Below are 13,838 nucleotides of genomic sequence, written 5' to 3'. Positions count from 1 at the left end.
TGCCTTCCTGACCTGTATTTTTGGCAGACACAGTCAGTTCAACCGTTCCAAAATCAAACTTACATTTCCTTTCATAGTGCATTATCTTTTAGTGTAAAATGCATTTAATTACGATATTTGCCTCTACATATATGAGTGCACATGCTTTGCTGTAGGTCTTCTTTGTTTATGAATTCTGGTCTGACACAATTCTGTGCTTATGTTGGGGTGCCGAACCCCTGACCCACTGCTTACTGCTGGTGTTCAGTAAGCCTTCACCCACAGTTGTCTCCAGAATTCCCATGGGGAATTTTAATCTTCATTTATTATCTTACAAAGGTTTTAGCAATCAGACAAAGCAAAAATCACAAATTATCTTTTACAATTATATTAAAAGCTAACAAGAATTAAAATAAAGATTAAAATAATTTAGCAGAATTCATACAATAACAGTTCCCCAAAGATGAGTACAAGCAATGAAATACTGGCAGGAACCAAATAGTTAGGCAGGTGGCCCAAATAGATAACTTGGCTCATCAGTATTCAAGCAGAAATGGTCTCTGCATCGTTAATCAGCCTAACTTCCCTCTGCCCCCCTCCTGCCTCTCTTTTATCTACTACTAACTTGTTTTAGGTGGGGTTGCACCCTGCAGAAATCTGTGCTACGTCTGGTTTTAAATTCTGTTGAAAGGGAAAAACAGGCTGTTTCAGTTAACATATTTGACAGGATGACGTAGAATCTAGTTAAATGCAAAAAAGGAGTTCACTCGCTGGCATTAAGCAGTATGCTGAAAATGGTGTGAAATAATTTCTGTGTACAAGGGTAACAGGATAGATTGGCTGTGTTACATCTATGAATGTACTGTGAGCCTTTTCAAGACCATCTCAAGGAAGAAATAATTTCTGCCAATATACCCTTCTAATTTAAATGTTGTCCCATCAACACCTTGTGTACCTAGCTTCAAATGATGATCAGGCTGCAGAGGGCTCTGGAGAGCTGCAGAGAGAAACCAGGTCCACCTGTTTCCCCTTACTTGTACAAAAAATTTCAGCACTTCCACGGTATCATGCAGTTTGCTGGTTTGGGTGTCCAGCCTGTTCACTGCAGTTGTAAACTAGTGCTCTGTGAACACTTCCTAAGATAAAGTGGGTCTTCTTCCCAGGACTGCTTCGTAGTAAAATGGTCCATTTATACTCATACCTCAGGAAGCCAGAAGTAGAAACCCTGTTTTGACCTGTCTTGAAAGTTCATCGAAGTGAAATCTGATTCCCTTTGGCTTTTTGCAACTCTTGCCCCATGACTTTTATAATCCTGCATGGATCCAAGCTTTGGGAGAACAGTTAATAGATCTCTCACCCTTCCATATACTTCACTTACTTTGTTTACAGTCTGTTATTTGAGTGTTCCCCAGGAATGGGAGAGCTATGCTAGTGTTGTACTGAACCCAAAGCATTCTACTGCCTGGGTAGGTACTCTGACAAATGGACTTTTATACCTAAAGGGGCCTCTAGAAGCCCCACAAATTCGGTGGAATGCTACTAAGGGCAAAGAAAAATCTCATTAACCATAAGATATTTACTTTTTTTTTTTTTTCAGATTTAGATATCTAAGACAAGACTGACACAGAGGTTGAATTCTTCCTAAAGTTGGGTGAACATAAACTGTTCTTTGAAAAGGACTGGTTAATGTCCAGATTTTAGGGTGGATTTATAACCTGGATTCATGGATTAAGTATTTGCCATGGGAAGTTTCAGTCCCTGCTCTCAAAGCTGTTCATTTGTTTTATATCACAGAGCCTTTATATAAAAGGAGAAATCATGATAGAAACTCAGACAGTAATCCAGATAAATGCCCTAGCCACTGGCCCACAGGACGTAGTGAGAGGTTTGGGGCTGACGCAAGGAAGACTGTATTTCCAGTGGAGTTCTCAGGTAGGGGACAGAGACTTCACACATCACAGCTCTTCTGCTGGTTGAAGACATGTATAAGTTTCTCAACTGTCAGCTCAGAGTTTCAGTTTGGGGCAATAGCTTACTTGTCAGCTACCATATTGCTTCTGACTGATCAGGAAATGTTAAAAGGTAGGGTGGTCCAGTCTGAAAAGGGAACATATAGATAGTGTTGGGGAATTTTTATGGCACCCCTTGAGATGAATTAAACAGGTTTGTACATAAATAGAAAAGTTTAATGAGCAATGCATTGGGCAGAGTCCTACCATAATAGGCAGTTTTACAAGGAGTCTGCAATGATGTGACACAGGCAGATTCCTTATATACACTTGCACCAGCACCAATCCCAAGAGCGGTTGCACGCGACACCTCAGCCTTGCTGTGGATCCATCCCTCAGCCCAGCTCTGATGCCCAAGGGTGTCCCCTGAGCTTGGGCCCCTGCATGCTCTCATTCCAGAATGGTCTACACGGCAATATTGAGGCTCTTTCCTGTCTCATCACCAGGGGAACCTTCACTCCCTTGCAAGGAGTCATTCTGTCTCTGGCATTCCTGCTTCCAGCCAGTTTAACCCCTTGCAGCTGGGCCTTCTTGTCCTTCATGGCAGATCTTTCCTCGGTCACAAATTACCACTGCTGAGCAGTTACAATTAGAATTTCCCCTTCAACAGCCAGGTTTCAAAGGCTTGGACCATGCAATGGGTAGTACAGATCGTTTAATACCTTTCCTCTTAGAAACTATACCTCAAAAGTCTCGCCTGTTTAAGCTCTGCAACCAATTGCTTTTGGCCTGTTTCATTTTTGGTGGCGTCCACATAACTAACTCAGCGTGACTAAGACATTACCTGTTTGATGTAACCAATTGATGTAACTATTTGGATCACTTTGGACACCTTTAGCTATTTGCAAAGAGACTGCAGCAGCATAATATGTACAGCTTTAAAGTATATAGCAATTATTCATTGCTTGGCACATACAAAAGACAGCTACCTAATAAATAACTAGGCTAAATATTAGCATGCTCTGTCTTTACCCATTCCCATATGACATTTGGAGACTCCTTGTTAGCCAGGCGGGAGTCAATATTGAGGTCGGGTCAGGAGGATCCTGAGTCAGGTTAAGTCACAAAGGTTGGCCTCTGCTGCTCCCTGGATCTCAGCTTTTCCTCAGTTGTTCACGTCTACCTCCCTGTTCTTCCCTTAGGGTTTTGTTTTTCTTTTCCATGTTGGCATTTTCCCTCCTGAATCCTTGAGCTACTAACAGTCCCAGTTTCTATAATCCTACCTCCACAGGCAATTTTACCTATCTTATCTCACAGGACTCCACTCTACAGATGTTGTCACAGATCTTTCTCACAACTTAGCAATTTCCTCAGAAGTTTGAGCCAGCTTTCCCTACCAGAGCTAAGCCAAGCCTTGGATCTTGAAACACAGACAGCAGAAATACTCCAAAAAGGGAGGAAAAGTTGTAAGAAGGAGATAAAAGGGGGCTACATTCATAAAAGTCTATATTTAAGTATATTTAATAGAACTTGAAAGGCAACCACTTTTTGGGAATAAATTCAGAGAAAAGCTACATGCATTAAGTGCTGTGTGTAGTAAAATCAGCTTACCAGGGACTTTTTTTTTCCTTTTCTTCTCTCAGTAGAAGAATTTTGTTAACTGTAAAGTGAGAAAGAGGCAAACTGAAGGGAGCTGCAACTTGTTAAAAGTCAGATCTCTTCATACAGAAAGCAGATGATTTACTTGTTCCCTCTGCCTCCCTTCGCATTTCTAATCAAGTTGCCTGAAAAGAATGAGCATTAAGCAATCAAAGTGCGTATGCCTGTGTCTATTCATACCTTATAACGTCTTAACCAACCAGCCAGTTCTAACCAAATTGCACAAAGGTATAGTGATATCCCTCTCTCTGCTCACTTCTTTGCCCAGGCCCCAGTACAGTAGGTGCCAGAGTAGAAGAGAAGGCATTAATGGCCTCTATGAGAGAAAGGGTCTCTGAACCCATCCTGGAAAGAAGAAATAGTAAACACATTTCAGATGCCAAAAGAACTCCCCGCAGTTTTCTCATCTTCTCATGAATTCAGTCCACCCAAGGCGAGCAGTATAGAAACAAGTTTCTTCAGTTCTGACACTACCTCCCCTGCTCCAGTTTGCTGCTTAGTGCTCATGTGAAGAGGGAACTACGAATGGCCAGCCACAGGAAAATCTCATACTTCATTAGGCATCAAAGTATCTAATCAGTAATTCACAAAATTCTTTGAAACCACTCTCATCTGGCTCTGTTGCTTAGAGAACTACATGTGTTCAGCATTGCTGCAGTGCGTGATGTATCCTGATGTGCACCACTCCAGAAAATGCTATCATTTTTATTTGCTTTGTTTATGCAGACTCTCAGAACCTAGCAGACTCCCGCTATGTTATGGTCTGCTGTAACCTGCTGCTGTTTGTCATTTTTATTTAGTAAGAAAGATACTAAAAATGCAATGCTATCACATCCTTGTTATGCATATTCAGTGAACCCAAATCCGGTGGAAATAAGAGTGTACTCATATCAGAAGGCAATTTCTACCTGGACAGAAAGAGCCAAAGATGAGGAAAACGGACTAATAGACTGAAAACGGTTCCGCAGATCGTCCCTTTTAGTTCCATAAAGCAAATAACCGCCAAGCCCACAGCACAGGAAGGATATTTTGATCATCAACAGACCTTCCCATCAAAATCATAATTCAGTTATGGGTGATTTAGGTGGTATTCCACTGCTTCACAGGAGTTACTGGGTATTGTGCAGGATAAAGGGATGCTGCACTGTCCAACCCTATAGGAGAACTAGTAATTTTATTTTTTCTGTTGGTGGTGCAGTTTCAGAGTATTAATCTTTCTCAGGAGAAGGCATTTTTTTCCTTAGAAACTTTAGGGCTTGTGTTCAACCCAAGTCTTCAGTATTGCTATGCTTTTCCTGAAATGGTCGCCATAATATGTCACTGAAAAATATTCTTTCAAAAAACATTGTCCTTCAATATCCAAAATTAAGACAAGAGCAGGTATGATGATGTTGTTCCTTTTTGTCTATGTTCCTACATGATTTGATAATATCACAGTGTCATACTGTCGGTTTTAATAGTCCCATGCTCAAGAGGTATATCTGTTTTCTCCGTAGTTCACAATGTAATGTTATTGACACTAATAGTGGCAGCTTTCATTTAAGGAATAGGTAAAAGACCTATAGGTCATAGATTTAAGAATTGAAAAAAAAGAAAAGTGTTTTTCTACAGATAGAGATGGGTTCTAAAAACTCTTCACCTGATTAAGAAATGCCACCTTTACTGTGCAAAACAGTGTTGTGATTCAAAGGATAAACTAAAATTCATGGATAGTATTGCAAACAGATGTAGTAGCTAATACAAAAATTAATTGTCCCAGGAAAAGCAAACTCAAGAGGGAAGGAAACACCCTTGTGCTGTGAATTATTTAGACATTAATGAGTCCATGTTCATTAACAGTGATGATAGCACTTAAGACAGCATAAAACATCAATGTCGCCTTTCAAAGACGTTCATAAAGCAGACAAATTCTACAGCAATCAGAGTTGAATGAAAGTACTTAAAAATGAATAACAATCAAATCAAGCAATGACTTTGGTTTTTTTTTGGCTGGCTGTTCTTGTGCTCTGTAATCCAATATCACGGACAGCAGCCAACTCTTAATGCAGACAAAAGATTCCATATGAATACTGAGTTGACATTTAAAGTCTTCTGGTAAATCAACTTAGGGAATACATTTGTACATGAAAATTCAGCTGACATATAACTGCACAAAATCCACCAGAGCAACATAACTTTAACTTCCTGAGCACAAAAATAAAGCAAAGCTACTACTCTTTATGTTTTTGAAATTATAATGATTACCTAGGATCTGTAAAGAGTAAATGAAGTACTGAATCCACAGTTCGTGAGTCATCAGTCAGCATTCCCAAGTGTAGCAGTGAACAAGACCAGGGTATGAACTACAGCACTACAGGAGTGAAACATTTAATTAGATAATCCGTGTTTGAAAGACACCCATCAGCTTATACAGGCCAGCATTTAACTCCTAATTTGTAATAGTTCTAATGATGTGGGAATTTGCACCTTTTATCGTTCATGTTTTCTAAATCCTTTGACATTGAGCACATTGTTATCCTCATTTTATTAAAGATGCAAAATCAGGTTTAGCTATTATAAGCTCACTTTAGGCAGAGCTTAGGGACTTCTAATTAGCACCACAGTCCTGGAAGACCTGTTTAATTGCTACCAAAAGCTACTAAAGATTTGTATGTTCCTTGGTACCTTACCTTAAAAAGCATATTGCCTCCTGCTGCTGAATATGGAGAGCAGCATCTCAGTTTTCACAGCACTGAGCATTGTTGGGAATGAAGACTGATGATAATCCACAGCTAGTCCATCCATCTCTTCGCAAGGGCTCAACCCAGTTGGCACCAGCAAGCCTACTGGTGTGGGTCCAGCCTGAATGAAATGCAGTGAAATTCACTGCAACGAAATTCACTGTTTCTTTAAAGTGATGCTGGTTGTTATAACAAACGTTATCATGCAGGATGTGGGTGACCTGTGCTGAATATCCCGTGGTTGAGAGGCTACAGGCTCACTTGTGCTGGCTTTCCAGAAGAAACCCAGGCGAGCAGGCTGGAGGCCATGGGCCACTATGGGCATTCCTCACCTTGCCTGTGGAAGCTGCGCAGGAGCGCTGTGTTGCCAACTCTGCTTCAAGAGCTGTTTATATATTTTATCCAGGATCAGCTTAATGCAGAATGCATAAACAGTCCTTCACAAATGGATTCAAGTTTAGAGCTTCTGCATCCTAAAACATCATAAAGCTAATGGATTAAATCATTACTGTACCTATATATATAGCTTTCTTTATACATATTAGCTTTATATGTATGTATACACACACACACACACGTAAAACAGGTGTCCTCCTACAGAAGAGGCCTCTGCTGTAGATTTTAACTAGGTGGAAATGCCTCTGGATAACCTAGGGCCCTGTGTCTAAGTCCTGGAGATAGGTGACCTCTCAGGCACACCCATGTCCTTGCTAACTGGGTCATGCCTCTTTAGTAGTCAAAACAGAAAAAGCAATCATTTTTCTATATGCACCTGTGTATATTTTTTTTCCTATGCCTGTATAAATACTAAAAGAAGGATTAGAGTTACTCAAGCTTCCAAGAGGTATTCAGAGACAAGCCGCATTCTATTACTAATGTGTAGAAAGAATTCCAAAATATTTGTGATATAAATCAGGAGTTAAAAATTAAATTGACCTACTGTCATACAGAAAACCAAATGACTGTGTTTCTAGAAATGACATTTTAATAAAAGGAAAATCAATAAAGTAAGAGAAACATATCTAGACACTCATCTTCTTTATGGGTCTGTACACCTGAATAAGTATTTCTTTCAAATTAGAAGGACATTGGTTTGTATCAAAATGCCTGACTTTTGAGAAGAGCATCACTTTTATTTAGATGGTATCACCAGTGAAGAAGCAGTGCATCTACAGGAATAATTGACCTTTTCTGTTTTCCGCATTTCAAAGAGCCTGAAAACACAGTGCTCCTTCATTGCTGAAAACACATTTTCTGTTTATGCTAAGCCAAATCAACACGAGCAAAAAACCCCATGTCAGTTGATGCATCGAGAGCAAACGATTTCATGCATGTGTCATTCCTGTAGTAGATGAAAGATCAGAGGCTATCAAAAAAGGCAAAGGAATTCGGTGCTTTGGCTGGTAGCATTTTTGTTGCTCTCATCCTGCCAATTGCTTAAGCAGTGGTTAATTTTAAGCATGGAAGCAGTTCTATTGATTCATGTATTTTTAAATTAGTTTTTAAAAGGCATTTATTTAAGCACGGGTAGGATTGCATCAAAATTTAAAGTTCAGTTTTCACATCTGATATGCACAGATTATTCTGGACATCTTTACACACAAGTGACATTTTGAGCCAAGCCTTTAACTTATAAAAGTCAACCTGGTTCAGCCATTGACTTTGAATGGTACTGTTTCACGCTGTCAAACTATTTTGTTTAGTTTAGACCACAGTCAATTTTTGGTGGATTTGGTTGACAGATTCTTGTGGGTGAAAGCACAAAATGCTGTGGAAACAATTCTCTTGTCAGACAGTGTTTTTGGAGACAACCTGCAGAGTTCAGCAGAACAGAAACAGCAGCAGTAAAACTGAAACACAGGTAATCTATTCTCCACTCTGTTTTGACTAAAACAAAGCAAAATAAAAGGAAAAACAAAAAGATTTGGACAGAAAGAATGTGACTAAGAGAGATTCTCTTGAGTAATCTTGCATATGTATTTGTCTGACAATGAAAGAAGGTGAACTTTAAAAGAATATTCACTGCCACTGAGGTGTTATCAAACCCATGTACCCATAAATATTAAAATATTTAATTTATAAGGTACCTACATAAACATACCTCATAAATTATGACACCTATAAAAAGGGTAGAAAGAGAAGAAAATGCTTCAAAATGAGACATGTCTCAACAAACATTATGGTTGTTAAGTGAGAACAAGATGACAGGAAGTGGCCTAGATATTTGAAGAGGTATGGCATCTCTAAACTTCAATCACCCAGAGAACATGTTGGGATTTCTGGGCCATTGCTTTATAGTGATTCTTTTTTCTTTTCTTTTCTTTTCTTTTCTTTTCTTTTCTTTTCTTTTCTTTTCTTTTCTTTTCTTTTCTTTTCTTTTCTTTTCTTTTCTTTTCTTTTCTTTTCTTTTCTTTTCTTTTCTTTTCTTTTCTTTTCTTTTCTTTTCTTTTCTTTTCTTTTCTTTTCTTTTCTTTTCTTTTCTTTTCTTTTCTTTTCTTCTCTTCTCTTCTCTTCTCTTCTCTTCCCTTCTCTTCCCTTCTCTTCCCTTCTCTCCTTTTCTTCATGCTCAGAAAAAGTGAATAATTGTCATATTTGTTCCCAGTGCAATGTAGTTTCTAGCATTGTGCAACCTGGAACAATATGTGGTCTATTCCCAGTTTAAGGCAGTCAAAATATGGGACGGGTGTTAAGGGAACAGGTAGCATGAGGGTTCATGTTTAAGATAAGAAGGATCATTGGAAAACAGGTGTTTTATAGATGGTTATGGAGCACAGAGTGGACAAAAGGAAGGAAATTAATTTAGGGACAAAACTGTATAAGCAACAGATTGGGAAGAGGCAGATCAATAATGAAATGGGGAAAGACTGCACAAAAAGGAGATCAGAAAGCTGAGGTAAGAATTACTGTCATTAATGGCTAGGGCAGCAGCTCCATTATATCTTATCCTACAAAGAAGTTTCCTTAGCTCAGTTTGGTAGCCTAAAGTTTTCCACCATAATTTCTTCTCTCACAGAAGTCTTATTGACGGAAGTATCTCAGAGGGTGGCAAGGAGCACCAATCACCCAGAGTTCCCCAGCGGCCTCTTTGCGCATAGTCTTTCTCAAATCTTTCCTTATTTCAGTTTATTAAGCTAATTCTGACTCAAGGGTGACTCACAGTGTGACACTGAAGGAATCCTGACTAATGAGGATATGCAAGTAAAGCCAGGCAAAATAGCCTTTCCCTTCCCCATTCACCAGCAGACGGAAGGAGAGAGGTCTGGATTTCCTGGTGCAGTGGATCCCAGGCAGCACGTACAGTTTTCTGGAATGTTCAGGACAGACAAGCCACAAGCGAGGTGCGTTCCACCGTCTCTCCAGGGATGATACCTCCCGGCACTACTGCTGCTGGCGGTGGTGCTCAGACAAAAAGGCTTGGGAAGCTCAGCTATAAGGAGGAAAACAATGGAGCTTTTGAAAGCAATGCATGAACATAGGCAAAATGTTTTGATGTTGTAACAGGTAGAAGAGGGGAGCTTTGAGAGTTACTAAACTGAGGAAATCAATCAAGTCTAGCAAGAGAATGGTTATGAGTGAAAGTAACTATAGTGGGGGAAAAAAAGAAGGAAAACAGAACAGAGATAGTAGGAAAAAGAAGAGAAGGCATTCAGTTTTGGAGAGGCTATGCCTGAAATGGCACCTAAAATCTCCAAGAAAAATGTGTTCAGAGACTGCCTTAAATGTCAACCTGGACAAAGGGAGAAAAGAATGAGAAGAGTAATTTTGGTGGGATTAGTTGGTAAAACAGTGGGAGAAAATGGAGTTGATACGGAAAAGGAAAGGTAAAGCGACAAGACAGGTAATCATAAAAACTAAATTAAAAAACCCAAAAAGGAATAATTTGTGGGTTTTTTTGTTGTTTCTATTAATAACAGCACTTAGAACTAAACAAATAGTTCCTGTCATTAGCATGGGTACGTAGTGAAGAAGCACACAATGGCCTGAGTGGTAGGTTGCACTAAGGTGGGCAAGCCTTTCCATGATTTGGGCCAAATGCTGGTTGTACCTTAGTCACACTCTATCAGGAGTAATACCCTAACAGGATAGCTGCGTGGGCTTGAGAGGGAACTGGTGTTCTAGTCGAGGCTGTCTAGGTGATGAGAGGAGTGGGTAGGAAAGTACCCAGCTCTACCACTATTGTTAAAACCAAATTTCCCTCGTGGGTGTGCTGAGACTATCCTTGGAGCAGGAGAACTGTTTCCCCACTGCCTGGCCTTCATCAGCCTCAGTGAAATGTGTGCTGCAAGGCCAGCAACATGGGAGAAAGTAGCTGGGTCTACATTGCACAGACACCGCTGTTTCCACCAGTCTTCTGATGCGATTATGTCACCAAACATACCAGCTATTAGGAAAGAGTTTTCCTTGCTGGGCTTCACTCTTGGAGGGCTGCTGCTGCCATGCACAGGAGAAGAGAGCCAAGAGAGATCTGCTATTGCCTCCTGCTGTCTTTATGGCTCTGGTAGCTCCTGCCACACCACAGGCTCCGCTGTGGAAACACCAGAAGGGTGTTTCTTCAGTTCCAGGCAGCAGAGTAGAATAAACCTACAGCCAGGTTCAGCTTAGCAAGGGTATGACTCTGCTCTGCACCTACGCCTGGCAAACCATGGCTGCTGTGTTATTATGCTTCCTTGGGTGGATGGGGAAGAGAGAAAATTCTGCATGCTGCAAGACAGCTATGTGCTAAAGATTGGCAGCAGGGACAAGATGACTGCAATTGCTTCTTCATGAAAAGCAACCTCTAGAAGCTAGAACAGAAACTTGATTTGCTACAGGACAATGAGCTTGGCTTTTCTTATTAGCTTCTTTTGTACTTGTACTTTCTAATGTACCAGTAAGTACTACATATACACATGCATACTTATTAATACAACGTAAAGCTTTCTGCCTTCTTTCTCTTCTTAATTCCTTCTTTTTTTTCTTCCAAGATCTTGAGTAGACATAAGAAACAATTTTCCAGATTGCGACAAACAGCCTAAGCCACTGACTTCTTGATAGCACTTACATGGATTTATGCCTGCTGAGGATTTGGCAAAAGAGTTGTTTACATATAATTCAGCTTCTTAATTGGAAGCAGACAAACATACCAGGAAGAAAACAGAGAGGCACACATTAAAATAGCCACATAGAATATGTCCCTTGCCCCTACAATTTTCTTATTCTAACAAGTCATGAAGAGGTGTCTTGATTTCCTGAACATTTCTTAGCTGTTCTTTGAGTCAAATGGGTAACTGACCAAAACACTAAATATTTTAATAATTTATACTCTGAATATTTGATCCCTCATGGCTTGATTTATTAAAAGAGCTTCTGCTCACCTTGGAGCAATTGTTAATTTATTAACTGAATTTTCTGTATTTGGAAATGTTTGATCTTCATAATTATTATTGAAATAATGTGCTATCAATTTCATATCTACAACAGAACTGTTTCCTAAATTTCCATGCATCTTAGAGACAGTCAAGCTACAGCTATTACAAATCATATATAATTAAGAAACTTCTACACTCAGAAAATATTTGAATAACTAGCTAATTAAATTAGCATCAGAGAGAGATGTCAACAATCTAGCTGTATTTTAAATCTAAGGCTGTCTGCCTTACACAGCTTTAAAAGCTCTAAAATTGCAAAGGCAATTTCAGTTGCTTACAGCAGGTGGTAGTATGCGCTATTAAAATAAAATATTTACTTCCAAGAAAGACTGTTGCTTAGTTAATAAGAACATGAGTAGAATGGGAAATAAAATGACTGCTATAAATGTGTTGAAAGCTTGTAGATGAGAAAATTGAGTATTTATTACTTCTTTATTTTTAAAGCTTCCTGTTTCTTTGCCGTATGTCTACAGCACTAATATCTGGGGGGGACAGTTATGGACAAGCCCCAGACATGTTACCAAAAATAACTCAAATAGCCTAACCCTTACAGAGTAGTTTTCATCCATAAATCTCACAGTCTTTTAATCCCACAGCTGTTTATAAAAGACAGTCATGAAGCACTTTAGAACAAGATGTAAATGGAATTTAGGTAGGTAAAAGTAAAATGGTAATTTTTATAATCCTTTCTCAGTTGCTGTCTGAGACTGTGGTGAGCTGAATCTCCAGAGTCGCTGCTGCAAAGTCCACCAGAGGCCTGAGAGTGCTGTTTCTGCACATGTGGAGCTATGCCTCAACCTTGCCAAAGCTTAGTTGGGCCTAATCCAAATATTACTGGGTCTAGAGACTAGGTGTTCCTACAGCAGTATCCCTGAACCAATATGTGTGTACATATAATACATACAGCCAAGAAGATGAGGCTACTTGCAATGGAAACTGCATGGATCCTGAGTAGAAAAGATACCTTTTTGTGGTGTTTAGGGATGGACTTATTGCATATCTCCATTTTCACTTTACATGTGTTCTGCATCCAGAATATGCCAACTTCAGGAGATCCAGATCATTCTTTCCCTACAGCCTTGGGAGGGAACCTCCACAGGTCAATGAATTCCTGTCATGGGGACCACATGTGAAAAACAGGGACTGAGATACCCACTTCGATTGTTGGACCTAGTTTTGTATGTGTGTGAAAATGGGTTTCCCACATGCGGTATGAGATGCTGTGATCCCCTGCACAGCTACTCTATCTTTTCCATTGGGTACGTGAATTCTGGGAGCATCTTCCAGACTGGAGCCCAGCAGTGAGATGAGGAGCAGTATGATTAATAAGTAATTAGAATCAGCAAGATATCTACCAGCTTCCAGGCTGCAGTTGATTCAGGGTGAAGCTAGCAGGAGATATTTAGGGTAAGTTTATCCATAAAATTATAGTTACCATGGCATTTCAGATGCCTACAAGAGTCATAAAGCAATAAGGATCGTTGTCAAGCAGCTCAAAGACACAGCTGTGAACTGGAGTCCTTCTGTGAACTTTTGTAGGTTAGTTTTCAGTCTTTAAAAGTTTTTTGCTGTCATTTACTACATGAATACAATATGTCTAAAGGTTGTTCCCCTTGTGCTATTACTTCAGCACAGCATGGTCTTTAACTGAGCCATCTTCTTGGAGTCCGTATAATCATTTGCAAATATACAAAACCGGCAGTTAATTTTAGAAAGTAAATTTTCTTCTCACAGAAACATCTAATTAAGATTTTGGTAATTCTCAAAATAATTTTTTAGCTACCAGTTCTGCTCAAACATGGCACAGGTGGGACCCCTAGGACCTTTAGCTGAGTTAATGTCAGGGTACCAAATAATAAGAGTTTCAGGGGCACCCAAGAGCAAAGGTTCTTTATAAGGCATCTCCATCCTTATGTGCCATTGATTTTGTACAACTGGTTTTTCTCAGACAATGCGCTTCCATTGCAGAGAAGCATTTTTGTCTTCTTCCACCTTGGAGACTCTTTTTTTTAAAACCAAACCTCTGTAAACTGCAGTCCCGAAAAAAGCAAGATTTCCCTTCACTAAGCAGCATCTTAAGAATATCAGCATCAGCTTTGGCTGAAGCTGGGCTGTTACTCTGA

The sequence above is a fragment of the Phalacrocorax aristotelis genome, chromosome 1, assembly GCF_949628215.1.
Source record: "Phalacrocorax aristotelis chromosome 1, bGulAri2.1, whole genome shotgun sequence".
Classification (NCBI taxonomy): Eukaryota; Metazoa; Chordata; class Aves; order Suliformes; family Phalacrocoracidae; genus Phalacrocorax; species Phalacrocorax aristotelis.
This window is presented reverse-complemented; position numbering follows the sequence as displayed.